This window comes from Pleurodeles waltl, chromosome 2_2 (genome assembly GCF_031143425.1).
Source record: "Pleurodeles waltl isolate 20211129_DDA chromosome 2_2, aPleWal1.hap1.20221129, whole genome shotgun sequence".
NCBI classification, from domain to species: Eukaryota; Metazoa; Chordata; class Amphibia; order Caudata; family Salamandridae; genus Pleurodeles; species Pleurodeles waltl.
In genome coordinates this window covers 1,140,685,654-1,140,700,812 of record NC_090439.1, presented here as the reverse complement: position 1 = coordinate 1,140,700,812, position 15,159 = coordinate 1,140,685,654, and the positions used below count along the sequence as shown (strand labels likewise).

At 48.9% G+C, this 15,159-nt stretch overlaps 1 protein-coding gene across 9 annotated transcripts in view; it reads right to left on the bottom strand.

Moving 5' to 3' along the window:
• Nucleotides 1-15,159, bottom strand: part of NUGGC (nuclear GTPase, germinal center associated) — a 1,501,499-nt gene that overhangs the window by 1,439,536 nt on the left and 46,804 nt on the right. The window lies entirely within an intron of this gene.

Sequence of the window (15,159 nt, the reverse complement as noted above, 5' to 3'; positions counted from 1 at the left end):
AACTTAGAATGAATCAGATGAAGCACCGTCTAGGCACAGGGCTCCTCAATACAGTCAAAACAGAAGTCGTGGATAGCCCTTTTGCCTTCCTGAAGTGGGCAGACCGAGTGGTTACTCACCAGCCACACACACACCAACCTCCAGGGGAAGAGAAAGCTTTATTGGCACCATATATTGTAAATGGTCGCAAGGGCTTTCCCTAACACAGGCCAGATTGTACTCAGCCTCTCTTGCAGTCTATTTCCCAGAATTGGGGTACTGGCTCCCTAATCTGGCCCTCAGAAGTAATAAGCAAAAAAGGAGATGGTGGGCTGAGGCATGCAAATGCCAGAAAGTTAGGGTCCTTATTCAATTTACATACAGCAGCTTGGGTCCAGCTTCCCTTCCTGAAGAACGAGAAGCAGTTTTTCTTCGAAACATGACTTCAGAACATTATACCAACCTTTGCCCTCTCCCACCAGCATGGAGACAACTCCTTGCCATAGCACCCATGCACCTCTAAAAGGTATCTCACACACAGGTCACGGCTCAAGGGCTCAAAGAAAATGAGCCATATTGCCTACCAAGTGGCTTCCTTCTAGCCTGGATCTAGCTTATAAAGTCCCAAACAAGACACCTTCTTACCAAACAAAGAAACCAGCCCAGAAGTCTTGGTGTGGGCACACTGGAGACAAAACAATGCAAGAAGGAAAGAAACAGAATGGCATCCCAATCGACATAAGGCCAGCACTAACTTTGCTAGAACTCTGAAAAAAAGCTGAAGTCACATCTTCAAAGGAGCACTACCTCCAACCTGAAATTATACCCTTGACCTTTCGCCAATAAACATATTTTCCGGCATGCCAAGCCCACGTTCAGTGCTCCAATGCACTGAAACTAGGTTTGTGTTCTACAAATACCAACACAGAGTTTCAATTATTCACTTGATCAAAAAAGGAACTCGTTGTCCAGGGGCATTTCAGGTCTCCAGACAGAGATAAATAATCAACAGCCACCATCTGCTCCCCCACGGAGCAAGTGTAGAAGGCTGGACTGGCTTGTAGTGAGTACCTAGGGGTACTTGCACCTTGCACCAGGCCCAGTTATCCCTTATTAGTGCATAGGGTGTCTAGCAGCATAGGCTGATAGATAATGGTAGCTTAGCAGAGCAGCTTAGGCTGAACTAGGAGACGAGTGAAGCTCCTACAGTACCACTTAGTGTCATATGCACAATATCATAAGAAAACACAATACACAGTTATACTAAAAATAAAGGTACTTTATTTTTATGACAATATGCCAAAGTATCTCAGAGTGTACCCTCAGTATGAGGATAGCAAATATACACAAGATATATATACACACACAATACCAAAATATGCAGTAATAGTCTTAGAAAACAGTGCAAACAATGTATAGTTACAATAGGATGCAATGGGGACACATAGGGATAGGGGCAACACAAACCATATACTCCAAAAGGGGAATGCGAACCACGAATGGACCCCAAACCTATGTGACCTTGTAGAGGGTCGCTGGGACTATTAGAAAATAGTAAGGGTTAGAAAAATAGCCCACCCCAAGACCCTGAAAAGTGAGTGCAAAGTGCACTAAAGTTCCCCAAAGGACATAGAAGTCGTGATAGGGGAATTCTGCAGGAAAGACACAAACCAGCAATGCAACAACAATGGATTTCCAGTCGAGGGTACCTGTGGAACAAGGGGACCAAGTCCAAAAGTCACAAGCAAGTCGGAGATGGGCAGATGCCCAGGAAATGCCAGCTGTGGGTGCAAAGAAGCTGCTACTGGACTGTAGAAGCTTAGGTTTCTGCAGGAAAGACAAGGGCTAGAGACTTCCCCTTTGGAGGACGGATCCCTCACGCCGTGGAGAGTCGTGCAGAAGTGTTTTCCCGCCGAAAGACCGCCAACAAGCCTTGCTAGCTGCAAATCGTGCGGTAAGGGTTTTTGGACGCTGCTGTGGCCCAGGAGGGACCAGGATGTCGCAAATTGCGTCAGGAGACAGAGGGGACGTCGAGCAAGACAAGGAGCCCTCTCAGCAGCAGGTAGCACCCGGAGAAGTGCCAGAAACAGGCACTACGAGGATGCATGAAACGGTGCTCACCCGAAGTCGCACAAAGGAGTCCCACGTCGCCAGAGAACAACTTAGGAGGTCGTGCAATGCAGGTTAGAGTGCCGTGGACCCAGGCTGGACTGTGCACAAAGGATTTCCGCCGGAAGTGCACGGAGGCCGGAGTAGCTGCAAAAGTCGCGGTTCCCAGCAATGCAGTCTGGCGTGGGGAGGCAAGGACTTACATCCACCAAACTTGAACTGAAGAGTCACTGGACTGTGGGAGTCACTTGGACAGAGTTGCTGGATTCAAGGGACCTCGCTCGTCGTGCTGAGAGGAGACCCAGGGGACCTGTGATGCAGTTCTTTGGTGCCTGCGGTTGCAGGGGGACGATTCCGTCAACCCACGGGAGATTTCTTCGGAGCTTCTAGTGCAGAGAGGAGGCAGACTACCCCCACAGCATGCACCACCAGGAAAACAGTCGAGAAGGCGGCAGGATCAGCGTTAGAGTTGCAGTAGTCGTCTTTGCTACTATGTTGCAGTTTTGCAGGCTTCCAGCGCGGTCAGCAGTCGATTCCTTGGCAGAAGGTGAAGAGAGAGATGCAGAGGAACTCGGATGAGCTCTTGCATTCGTTATCTAAAGTTTCCCCAGAGACAGAGACCCTAAATAGCCAGAAAAGAGGGTTTGGCTACCTAGGAGAGAGGATAGGCTAGCAACACCTGAAGGAGCCTATCAGAAGGAGTCTCTGATGTCACCTGATGGCACTGGCCACTCAGAGCAGTCCAGTGTGCCAGCAGCACCTCTGTTTCCAAGATGGCAGAGGTCTGGAGCACACTGGAGGAGCTCTGGGCACCTCCTAGGGGAGGTACAGGTCAGGGGAGTGGTCACTCCCCTTTCCTTTGTCCAGTTTCGCGCCAGAGCAGGGCTAAGGGGTCCCTGAACCGGTGTAGACTGGCTTATGCAGAAATGGGCACCAAATGTGCCCATGAAAGCATTTCCAGAGGCTGGGGGAGGCTACTCCTCCCCTGCCTTCACACCATTTTCCAAAGGGAGAGGGTGTAACACCCTCTCTCAGAGGAAGTCCTTTGTTCTGCCATCCTGGGCCAGGCCTGGCTGGACCCCAGGAGGGCAGAAGCCTGTCTGAGGGGTTGGCAGCAGCAGCTGCAGTGAAACCCCAGGAAAGGCAGTTTGGCAGTACCAGGGTCTGTGCTACAGACCACTGGGGTCATGGGATTGTGCCAATTATGCCAGGATGGCATAGAGGGGGCAATTCCATGATCATAGACATGTTACATGGCCATATTCGGAGTTACCATTGTGAAGCTACATATAGGTAGTGACCTATATGTAGTGCACGCGTGTAATGGTGTCCCCGCACTCACAAAGTCCGGGGAATTGGCCCTGAACAATGTGGGGGCACCTTGGCTAGTGCCAGGGTGCCCTCACACTAAGTAACTTCGCACCTAACCTTTACCAGGTAAAGGTTAGACATATAGGTGACTTATAAGTTACTTAAGTGCAGTGTAAAATGGCTGTGAAATAACGTGGACGTTATTTCACTCAGGCTGCAGTGGCAGGCCTGTGTAAGAATTGTCAGAGCTCCCTATGGGTGGCAAAAGAAATGCTGCAGCCCATAGGGATCTCCTGGAACCCCAATACCCTGGGTACCTCAGTACCATATACTAGGGAATTATAAGGGTGTTCCAGTAAGCCAATGTAAATTGGTAAAATTGCTCACTAGCCTGTTAGTGACAATTTGAAAGAAATGAGGGAGCATAACCACTGAGGTTCTGGTTAGCAGAGCCTCAGTGAGACAGTTAGGCACCATCCAGGGAACAGATACATATAGGCCACAAACTTATGAGCACTGGGGCCCTGACTAGCAGGGTCCCAGTGACACATAACAAACATACTGAAAACATAGGGTTTTCACTATGAGCACTGGGCCCTGGCTAGCAGGATCCCAGTGACAGTGAAAACACCCTGACATACTGTACACTTGCAAACAGGCCAAAAGTGGGGGTAACAAGGCTAGAAAGAGGCTACTTTCTCACAGCAAGAGACATGAAATACATTTGGGAGGTACAGGCCAGATAGAAACATACCTTATGCCAGGAAGAAAGATTCTGCACTCAGTTTCTACTTTCATGGTCAACTAAAGATAATCTATGATTTCCAAGTGTTATTTTTAAGTAGGCAATGGGTGCAGGTTAGGAAGTTAACACCCTCATGTGCTTCACATGGGAAACAAAAATGCAGACGGTGGGTGGAGACCATAAAAAAGCATGCCTTGGCTTGAGTGTCAAGATGGCGGCTGCACCTTAAAGGTGCTCCGGACCCCTCCGTCATCCGCTCGGGAAACGCGCACGAATCGGCCCTACCCGGAGGAGGGATGAGACGGAGAAGGATCGGGGCAACCCCCGGAGCAGAGGAATCGTGGTCCGGTGTTCGAGGGCCCGGGAGGAGCGGAGAACGGACGGAGCGGCCCGCACGCAAAATGGCAGGCGCTCAGAATGCATAATTGCCGCTGGTGAAGCGGCGGTGACCGGAGGCGACCGGCCCGAAGGGGAAAAAACCAAAGACGCCGCATTGGTCCGATGATGCTGGGCAGGCTGGGGAGGAGAGAGGAGGTCCTCGGCTTCGGATGCCTCGGCGCCCAACTGACAGGTGCAGAGAAGACAGAAAGCAGTGGAGCCGGGAGGCCTCAGCTGGGGAGGGCCTGACCCCCGTGGACGGTGGGAAGTGGCGCTGAATCAGAGGGACTGAGACAGGCCTGGAGATCCCGAGATTGCTGGGAGCGCCCTGAAGGACGGGGGCGGATAACAGGGACCTTCTCATCGCTTCCTCCTCGTTCCTTTCGTGACGGTGAGCGCCCAAACCCCCCCCCCCTTTTTTTAGATATATTGGGGAAGACACCGGGGCCTAGGGGCAAGGGGTGAGTGAATTATCGTTTCCTCCCTTCCCCCCCCTTTCGTGATTAACAATCCTCGGCCACAAGGAAATAAAGAACTGAGAGGTGGACAAGGTGATGAATAGAGCCTTGCGGCAAGGCTGACATAAAGAAAGACTGAGGCCCATGTGACGAAAAGACGAATTAGGACTCACCAGCAGAAGTGAGCACAAAGGCAGAAACGGGCACGCCGGTAGAAACCGAGGAATAAGCGGCAAGGAAATATCCCACAAGCAGGCCCAACAAGGTAGTTAAATGGGCAAAGATAAGCAAACCCGCCCCACCGCAAACACGCATTGACCAATTCGCCACGGGGCCCAACGGAGCCTCGAAAGAGGACCGAAAGACCGGAAATGGTGACGGTAAACAAACCGGGAACAGTGATCTGGCAGCTATTCTTCAAGCAATACACTCCTCCCAAGAGGCGGTGGAGGGCAATATTGAGGAAGTGAGGGTGGACGTGGCCCTGGTGCGCCAGGACCTTCGCAATGCTACAGCGAGGATTGCAGAGACGGAGTCCAGGATCTCTACGGTGGAAGACGAGCTGGCGACCCTCAAAGCACAGGTATCAACTCTAACATCCCGGACAGTGGAACTATATCGAAGGGCAGAGGATGCCGAAAATAGATCCCGCCGCAACAACCTCAGAATTGTGGGACTGCCCGAAAACACTGCCGCGTCCTCTCTGGCCATATTCCTGGAGGACTGGTTCCGGTCCTGGCTGTCCCGGGATCTTCTGACACCCTGGTTTGCGATCGAACGTGCCCATCGGGCCCTACAAGCCAGACCCCCACCAGGCTCTCCACCGAGGCCAGTGATCCTTAGACTCTTCAACTTCAGAGACAGGGATGCGATTCTCCAGGCGGCAAGAACAAAAGGAGAACTGCATTGTGATGGGTCCAAAGTTATGGTGTTTCCAGATTATACCAAAGACGTTCAAATGCAACGCAGTTCGTTTATAGAAAAAAACTAAAACTAAGGGCGATGGAAGTGCCGTACCGTCTCCTCTTCCCGGCCAAGCTAAGGGTGGTTCACGGCAACAAGACCCACTTCTTTGACTCCCCAGATCAGGCCTGGAGGTGGCTGACCGAAGAGGTCCCGAAGGGTCCTAATGAGGGAGAACGTCGGCTGGCACTCTCGGGCCAGCAAAGGAGCAACCAGCAGCGACAGCCCCGGAGGTCTCGCCAAAGAACTCATTCCAGGAGGCGCAGGGAAGGGGGGAGGGGGGGGAGACGATCTCGGGTTCCCCTCGAGGATCCGCTGAGGAATCAACCCAAAGACAGGAGGTAGAAGTGAGACCGAGAGACAAAGAAATGAACCAGACCCCCCCCGGATCCTGGAGAACAGCTCCCCAGAACTGTAGAGGACACGGATCTCTCACAGAGTCCAGTGATCTGAGTCCTCCTCCGGAGAGGGAGAGAGAGGAAAGACAGACTTGAAAGGCCGGAGACCAAGGAGATGGTCATCAGGCTTGGAGTCAAGCATTACAAAACTTAAGCACTTCTTAATCCGCAAAAATGGAGGGGTCCACCAAAGCTCAGACACAAGCAGTTAGCAGCTCGTTATGTTTGGGAACGGGCTGTTGGTATTGGGCGACAGATGCTTCTGGGGGGGGAAGTATGGGGTGGGATGGGAGTTGGGGGGCATGTTTGGTTCTTTCCAGCCAGCAGGCTGTTGTTATTGTTCGGAATAGTCAATGTAGGTCTAGGGTCTCCAATACCGGCAGGAAACAATAGTGATAGGACATTCAGACACAGGAATACTAGGAAGGATCCAGGGGAGAGGCTGTGGGGGGGGGGGGGGTCGGGACAGGGATGGATGAGAGGGAAGGAATGGGGATGACTCACATAATATCGTGGAACGTCAACGGGCTCCTTGACAAGATTAAGAGATCAGCAGTACTCACTTACATTCATAGACACAAACCTAACATACTTCTGATGCAGGAAACACACCTCTTGGGGAATCAGTGCCCCTTCTTAGCCCGCAAGGGATTTGACAGGGTATTCCATGCAGGGTTCACAAGAGGCTCAAGGGGGGTTGCTGTACTGCTACCTCACTCCCTACCCCTGGTGGTGAGGCAAGAATGGAGAGATCCGCTGGGGAGGTACGTGGCAATCTCAGGCTTGGTAGAAGGCCAGACAATGAATATTGTGAGCGCCTATGCTCTCCCAAACTTGGTGCGTAAAACAATAGAAGATTTGACAAGGTTACTAGCAGAATTACCCCCCGGGAAAACGGTAATAGGGGGCGATTTCAACGCAGTTCCAAACTCAGATCTAGATACAAGCGGGGGACCTTCGGCACATAGACAGGCATTGTCCACTAGCCTGGAAGGGTGGATGGCATCAACAGGGCTCTGCGATGTATGGAGGGTGTGGCACCCAAGAAGCAAACAATTCACGCATAGGTCGGCAGCCCACAGCACACAGTCCAGAATAGACTTGGTATTTGTGTCAGTCAGGGATTGTGGACACCTCACTCACATTGAGATCCTACCGCGGGGGATCTCGGACCACGTGCCGGTTCGGCTTAGGATGGGCCTGGCTGATCCGCCCCATATGGAGACTAAACGCATGGCATTTGTAAGATGAGGAAGTGGTAGATAGTTTAAGGGTGTCGTTGCGCGACTACTTTAACACTAATGAGGGCTCAGTGAGATCACCAGGAATCCTATGGGCTGCAAGTAAGGTAGTAATGAGAGGGATAGCCAAAGGTCCGATCCGTGCTCGGGAACACGCCCGCAACTCCAGAATCACACAACTGGAGGCTCGTGCCACTCTTCTTGAGAGAGAACAGGAATCTCATTCAGACGAACAAATAACCAGAAACCTCTTGTTGATTCAGGAAGAAATACGCAGTCTATCCCTAGAAACGGCAAAACACATGTGGCGCGCCTCCACGGCTCGAGTATACGGTTGGGGTAATAAAACAGGGAAATTACTGTATTGGTTGGTTTCCCAACAACAGGCTCCTCGAATCGTTCCTGAAATAGACAATGAACGGGGAGAACGAGTGGTGGAGCTCCAGGAGGTGGCCGAAACATTCGCCAAATACTATAAGACCCTAAACCGAGCCACAAGTTCAGAGGTTGGGGACTCCCCAGACGGATCCCTGGGGGTCACGTCACTCCCGGCTCTGCCTACGGTGGACATACGGGCTCTGGAGGAACAGTTCACAGAAGCGGAAATTAGCGAGGACATAGCGGCAATGGGGGTGGGGAAAACTCCAGGACCCGATGGGTTTCCCCCAGAATACTATAAAAGATTCCCCCATCTAATGAATCTCTATACCGAGGTGGACCATAAGGGCTTCTTTCCGGATGATCTAGACATTGCCACCATTGTTGTGTTGCCTAAGACCCAACCCCCCTCCCTCTCCTGCGCAGCTACAGACCCATATCTCTCATAAATAGTAAAATAAAGATCTACGCCACAATGTTGGCCTCCCGCCTCAAAAGGGTGATGCCCTTACTGGTGCACCCAGACCAATGTGGCTTCATGACCGGACGTAGCACACGCCACTGTATTCGAAGGCTCCAAGTGGCTCTTGCAGGATGACACCGTTTACCCCAGCAACTAGCTCTCCTATTCATCGATTTTGAAAAGGCATTTGACTCAGTGAACTGGGAATTCCTTTTCGCAGTACTCCGGCGGGCCAGCTTTGGGCCACGGTTTCGCAGACTAGTCCAGGCCCTATATACCAGACCCATGGCGTGGGTGCGGGTCCAATGGAGTCTTGTCCTCGGCCTTTCCGATATAGCGAGGAACGAGACAAGGCTGCCCCCTATCCCCTCTCCTCTTTGCTCTGGCCATTGAGCCTTTGGCGGGAATGTTGAGAGATGATCCGATTTACCAGGGTTGGAGATGGGGCCCCTCTTATGAAGATCGAGTGGCCTTATACGCGGATGATGTCCTGCTGTACATGGCGAACCCGGGAGTGACCGGACCCCGAAGCTTCCAGTTACTGCGACACTTCGAAGAAATCTCGGGGCTCAAAATGAACCCGTCCAAATCGGTGCTGGTCCCATTGACGCAGTCGAGAGACTGCTTTGACTGGCAGGAGGCAGTTCCACTGCATCGGCTAAGTTTTAAATACTTGGGGATATGGGTCGCACTGCTCCCCGAGTTGTCCTGGTCCCTGAATCTAAACCCACTGGTGTCTTGTATACGGGAAGACCTTAGGCATTGGCAGTCTCTACCTCTGAATATTCTGGGCCGTATTGCCTTGTACAAGATGATGATCCTACCTCGCCTCTTATATGTGGTCCAGAACTTACCATTTAACATTCCACGCTCGTGGTTTAAAAAACTGGACGGAATCACCACCTTCTTTACATGGGGGGGAGCGAGACAAAGTAGCAACCCGGAACTGCCGAAGAGACATACATGACGGGGGGTTGGGCATGGTTGACCACTACCTGTATTACCTGGCAACACAGCTCCTGGTGGTGCATGACTGGTTCAACGGGGGCTCGTCAGATCCAGCATATCAGGTAGAATTAGACGCTTTAGGATATCCCCATATCCTGGATGTGTTATATGGGGCTCCAATCCCCTTGAATCTAGAGCCCATCACCAGAGCGGTATTTTTGGCATGGAGAGCGGCTCTAAGACATACTGGTTGGAGCAAAGTGGTCACTCGGCAAACACCGCTGTGGCATGGCAGATGGCTGAGGGAGACGGCCGGGCTGGAGGGGTTCGGGAATTGGGACACATTGGGAATATCCTTGGTTGGGGACGTATGGAAAGGAAGCTTGATGAAATCCTTTGATGAAATGCAGCAAGAATTTCAACTATCCCCAAAACAATTCTTTAAATATCTCCAGCTCCGACATGCCCTCACTAAGCACTTGAAAGAAATATCCCATATACCAGAGTTCAATCCGGTTGAAGCCAAAACACTAATGGGCAACCTGGGGAGGAAGGGGGTCTCTCAAATCTATAGAATGCTGATCACAAACGCTCCAGGGGATCTAGATCATCTCAAGAAAGGTTGGGAGAAATGCGTGGGTCCACTTGAAGAGGAGGACAGGGTGGAGGCACTGATGGCCCCCCGAATGCTGGTAGTGTCGACGAGGTTAAGGGTGTCACAATTCTTTTATCTACACAAAGCATATCTAACTCCAGACAGAATGTACAAAATGGGTGCCCTTGGCTCTAGTCGGTGCCCAAGATGCAAGGAGGACAAAGCTGACTTATCATATGATATGGTCCTGCCCAGTGATTCAGAGGTTCTGGAAGGGGATAAATCAAGAGCTGAATAAAGCCTTGGGATCATCACAGGTACTGACTCCCAAAACGATACTACTGGGGATGATGAGTGATATGGAGGGATCTAGAGCAGATAAAACATTGGTTGGAACGGCGACTGCGGTAGCAAAGAGAGATCTAGCAGCCGCCTGGAAGAACACCAAAGGTCCTTCTCTTCAGAAATGGAGGAAGGGGGTGGACTGGTGTGCAGCACAAGAAAAAGTGGTGTATGAATCAAGGGGATGCCCTCACAAGTATGAAAGAATATGGGGGAGATGGGTGGGACTCCTAAGCTAAGATAAGGGGCTTAGAATAAATGTATACCCTTGTTCTTCCTACCTTGTTTCTACCCTGGCAAAATGTGATGAAGTGACTTCTTACAGTTGTTTGAAGCATTGAAAGATCAGACCAGAATTTATTGTTCAACCGGTGTGAAAGAGATCAAGTTTTGCTAGTTATTTGTACCTTTTCAAAACAATAAAAAATGGATTATAAAAAAAAAAAAAAAAAAAGCATGCCTTAATCAAAAAAGATCCTTGGTGTATGTGGGGCATTTCATGTCACCCAAGGGCAGAATTAACAACCCCCCCACCCCCACAAACACACACATTCGAAATGAAAATGGTGGATAGAGTTTTTAGAGAGGTGCCTCTTGTGGTAGAAAGTAATGGTTTCTTTAACTTGTTTGTATTTTTTTTTTTTTTTTTACCACAAATGTATTGTGTGCCAGAGAGTATTTCAGGCCCCAAATACAAAGCAGACTAAGGAGTAAGAGATGTCATCTGCTTCCCTTTCCACCAGCGCCTCTTCGTTTTTTAATTGCAGCAAAATCATAATCCATAAGCTGGAATTCTTTCAGGAAGGGGTTAGCTCCCTACCAAAAAGGATGGCCCTGTATTCCGGACAAACTTTCTGAGCATGATTAACTTCAGAAATGAAATCACTGAAGAGGAAATAATCTCCCTCTGTTTCTGTGCATGGATGGTGTGGTGTTAGCCTCTTCCTCTGGCAGAAACGTACAACAAAATATACTTCAGCTTTCAACATCTCTCAGAGAGAGAGTAGCATGCTATGAGTGCACTGGGCAGCAGAAACTCTTTGTGGGTGAGAGGGGCCAGTCCAGGTGCTAGGGTCAATTAAAGTGTGAATTACTGGGGGAAACACACACACAAGCATTTAAAGCGGCATGCAAAGTCCTAGCAGAAATACTTCCCACCAGACACCAGGGACTTCCAAAGTATGATCGGCTAACCCAGGCACAGCTGAACTCGAGAATTGCAGGTACATGATCACGTTTTCTACACATGTTTGGGAATCGCAAAATTGGAGTTGCCAACAAAAGGTACAACAGTGTTAAGTACACGGTTTGCAATTCCCAATGTGGTCGCAAATGACCTACCTCATCAATATTCATGAGGTAGGTCACAATTTGTGACCACATTGGGAATGGCCGCACTCACAGGGATGGTGGCCTGCTGGGGACAGCAGACCACCATGTCTGACTTTTTGAATAAAGCAGTGTTTTGTTTAAATGCTTTTCAAAAACACCAAACTAATAAGTTCTCTTTTCATTTTTTTCAGGGGAGGCAGTTGTCCGTGGGACCACTGCCTGCTCTGAAAAAATATTTTCGCTACCACTGGTCAGTGGGGTCCCCTTCCAGTTTGCAAATGGGTTAGCACCAATTTCAAATTGGTGCTAACTGTGATTGTTTCGGGACTGCATTCACAGTCACAAAACAATCATACATATCATTCAGATTCAGTATTGGGAAGGGACGCCCTGAATATGCCCCTTCCTAATACCGAATCGCAAAACCCCAAAATTGCGATACGGTAACAAGCTACTGATGCGCAATTTGGAATTTGTGCATCCCAAAAAGCATTTTTATGGTTGCAAACGGGCCGCTTCTGCTTAATCGGCCCGCTTGCGACTAGAAACATGCTTTGTACATGGGGCCCTATGTTTCAGTGTGTCATCTGCTGCAAAGCTTTTTTCAAGATGCCATTCGACATATACAGCCTGGCCTGTCATGAATGCTTTCAATTATAGTGATGCCATATTAGTTTTTAGGAGCTACCCAAAAAGAGCATGATAAAACACATGTGTGTCATTTATTGCGGATGCAGGTTTACCTTTGCATGCTGAGTTCCAAAGGACAAAACTCAAATTGTTTGGCTACATCTTTTCTGATGGGGGTATGACACTCGATCCAGCCAAAGAGCAAGCTTTGTCAACTGCCAGTCCTGCACAAGATGTTACCATGTTATGTTCATTTCTTGGCACGGCCAGTTACTGTTACAGATGCATGCATGGCTTTGCCACAGTGAGTGCTCCTTTAAGAGACCTGACGAAATAGAATGTTTCATTGGTCACATGAATGCAAGCAAAGCTTTAAGAAAATCAAGCAAGCCTTTGAGAATGCCATTGAAATGCTATATATTGATCCAAAGCTTCACACATAGGTTGTTTATGCGAGGCCATCCGGTTGGGCGCAATCCTTGCCCAGCACAGTGGACACTCAAATGCTCAAAGGCATTTTGTGGCATACGCAAGCAGAAGTTTGTCACAAACTGCACGTGCCTATTCACAACCTGAGAAAGAAAGTCTAGCAGTGATGTGGGCTTGTGAACATTTCCACGTGCTATTATATGAAAAGCCTTTCATGCTTTTGACCAATCATCAAGCATTGTTGACTATCTTTGGAAATCCAAAGCCCTAGACAACACCCCGCTTTGAACGTTGGGGGTCTACAATTTCAAGAATATAACTACACAATCGTACACCATCCAGTGAAAGATCAAAACCTTGCTGACTGCTTTTCATGAGTGCCAGTACAGTGTCATGGTACCCCTTTAAAGACGGCTGAAGCCTTCATAAATTTAATTGTGAAATCCAACACACCTGCAGCCATTTCATTGGAACAAATTGTTACTAACACCAGTAAAGATAGTGACATGTAAAAAACGAAAGGGCATTATTACCCATCAGTCTTGGAACCAGCAAACTCAACCTCTTGCAAGTGAAAGTGAATACCAGAAATTCAAAAATGTCAAAAGGTGAACTGCCTGTAACCCAAGAAGGTATTAAGAATTGTTATTCCGGAGATACTGTACTAACAGATAATTGAAGTAGCCCATGATGGACATCATAGAATTGTTGCCACTAAACAAGCTATCTGAGATCGAGTCTGGTTTCCTTATCTCGACGAACGAGTTTAAAGAGAATTGAAGGCCTGTCGCTTATGCAATTGCCTACGTCCGAAAAAAATCACTCAACACACCCTAAACATGTGAGTTGCCAAAACATGTTTGGGAAAGAACTGCTGATGAGTTCTTTGGTCCTCTTGACATTGGACATCAGCTTATAGTGGTTGTTGGTGAATACTCCCATTTGGTAGAATATCTCTCATCTATCACTCAGGAAAGAGTTGTTGAGAGATTAGATTGCATTTTGGCAACATGGGGTGTTCCTTCCATTTTAAAGTCTGACAATGGTCCACCTTTCAACAGTTGAGGATTCAGAGACTTTCCATGTCATCTTAACAGGAAGCATCAGAAAAGCACACTTCTGTGCCCACAGGCAAAGGTCCTAGTTGAATGCATTATGAGTAGACTCAAGAAAGCTGTCCAGTGTGCTATGATAGAGAAGCTCGACCTCAAGTCAGTCTTACATTCTACCCTTCCAGCTTACAGTTCGACCCCGCATTTCACAACAGGTGAAAGCCCTGCTGCATTAATGTTTGTGAGAGAGCCATGACGACCAAGTTACCTCAATGGACCAATGAAAGATCTGCTACTAGGGCTGTAACTCGCAAAAGGGACTTGGGTCATAAATAGAAATTGAAAGCAATTGAAGATAAGCCCAGATGAGCTAAGAACATAATTTTCAACAGAGAAGATCGAGTGCTTATCAATCAACAGATAAAATGCAAATTTGATGCTCCTTTTGATGCCGAACTATTCCAAGTCATGACTAGTAAAGGATACAAGGTGACTGCCCAACGTCCTGGAAAGCCCACTGCGTGAGATTCTTCGCACCTCAGACATTTGGCTCATCGCTCATTGACCTTTGATGTCCCTGCAGAGGCTGGTGCAGAGAAGACTATCGAGAACTCCCTGACTGCTACTGTTCCTACATCACCAGTGCAGGTCACAGACAATCCTCCTGACTTTTCCCAGTTTCCGAAGACACGATCAGGATGTGTGATTTGAGCGCCATGACAACTCATTGAAGAGTTAGAATGTATATATCTGTAAAAGGGGGGATATGTAGTGCCATGCGAGTTAGCAATGACTGAACTCTTTTGGTTCTCCGTAGACTCCGTAGAACAGTGACGTAAGTGTGTGACGTTAGTGAAGAGAATGGAGGTTTGGAATGTTGAATTCGCAGTTACACAACCACAATTAAAGATGTGTAAGATCAAGATCCATGTGTGGCATATTCATTTAGGAGTACCCAGGCTGGGAAGAATACTGCACTCTGAACTTCAAGGCTTTCTTTGAAGTCTCCCCCACTTCAAAGGCACAACTGGCTGTAAGTACTGGACCAATGACAGCACAACTTCAGTATACTTCTGGACCTATGGCTGCTGTGCAAGGACGCAGAGGATCTGCTGTGCTACTAAAGGAGTGCCACTCTGCTGGACCTGTTTGCTGAACTCCTGCCTTGCTATGTTGCTCTGCTGCCTGCTGCTCTTTCTGCCTAGGTGAGAAGGACTGGACCTGCATCACTTGAGCCCAGAGTGATTTCAAGGGCTTGCCTCCTGTTTTCTAAGTCTCAGGGACACAAAAGAATTACAACTCTCCTGTTCCAACTCTGGGCTCATCTGCTTGCGAGTCTCTAAGAGTCTGTAAGTGGCATCCTCCTAGTCCTGGACCCTAGGAAGAAGTCCTAGGGGTTTGCTCCAGG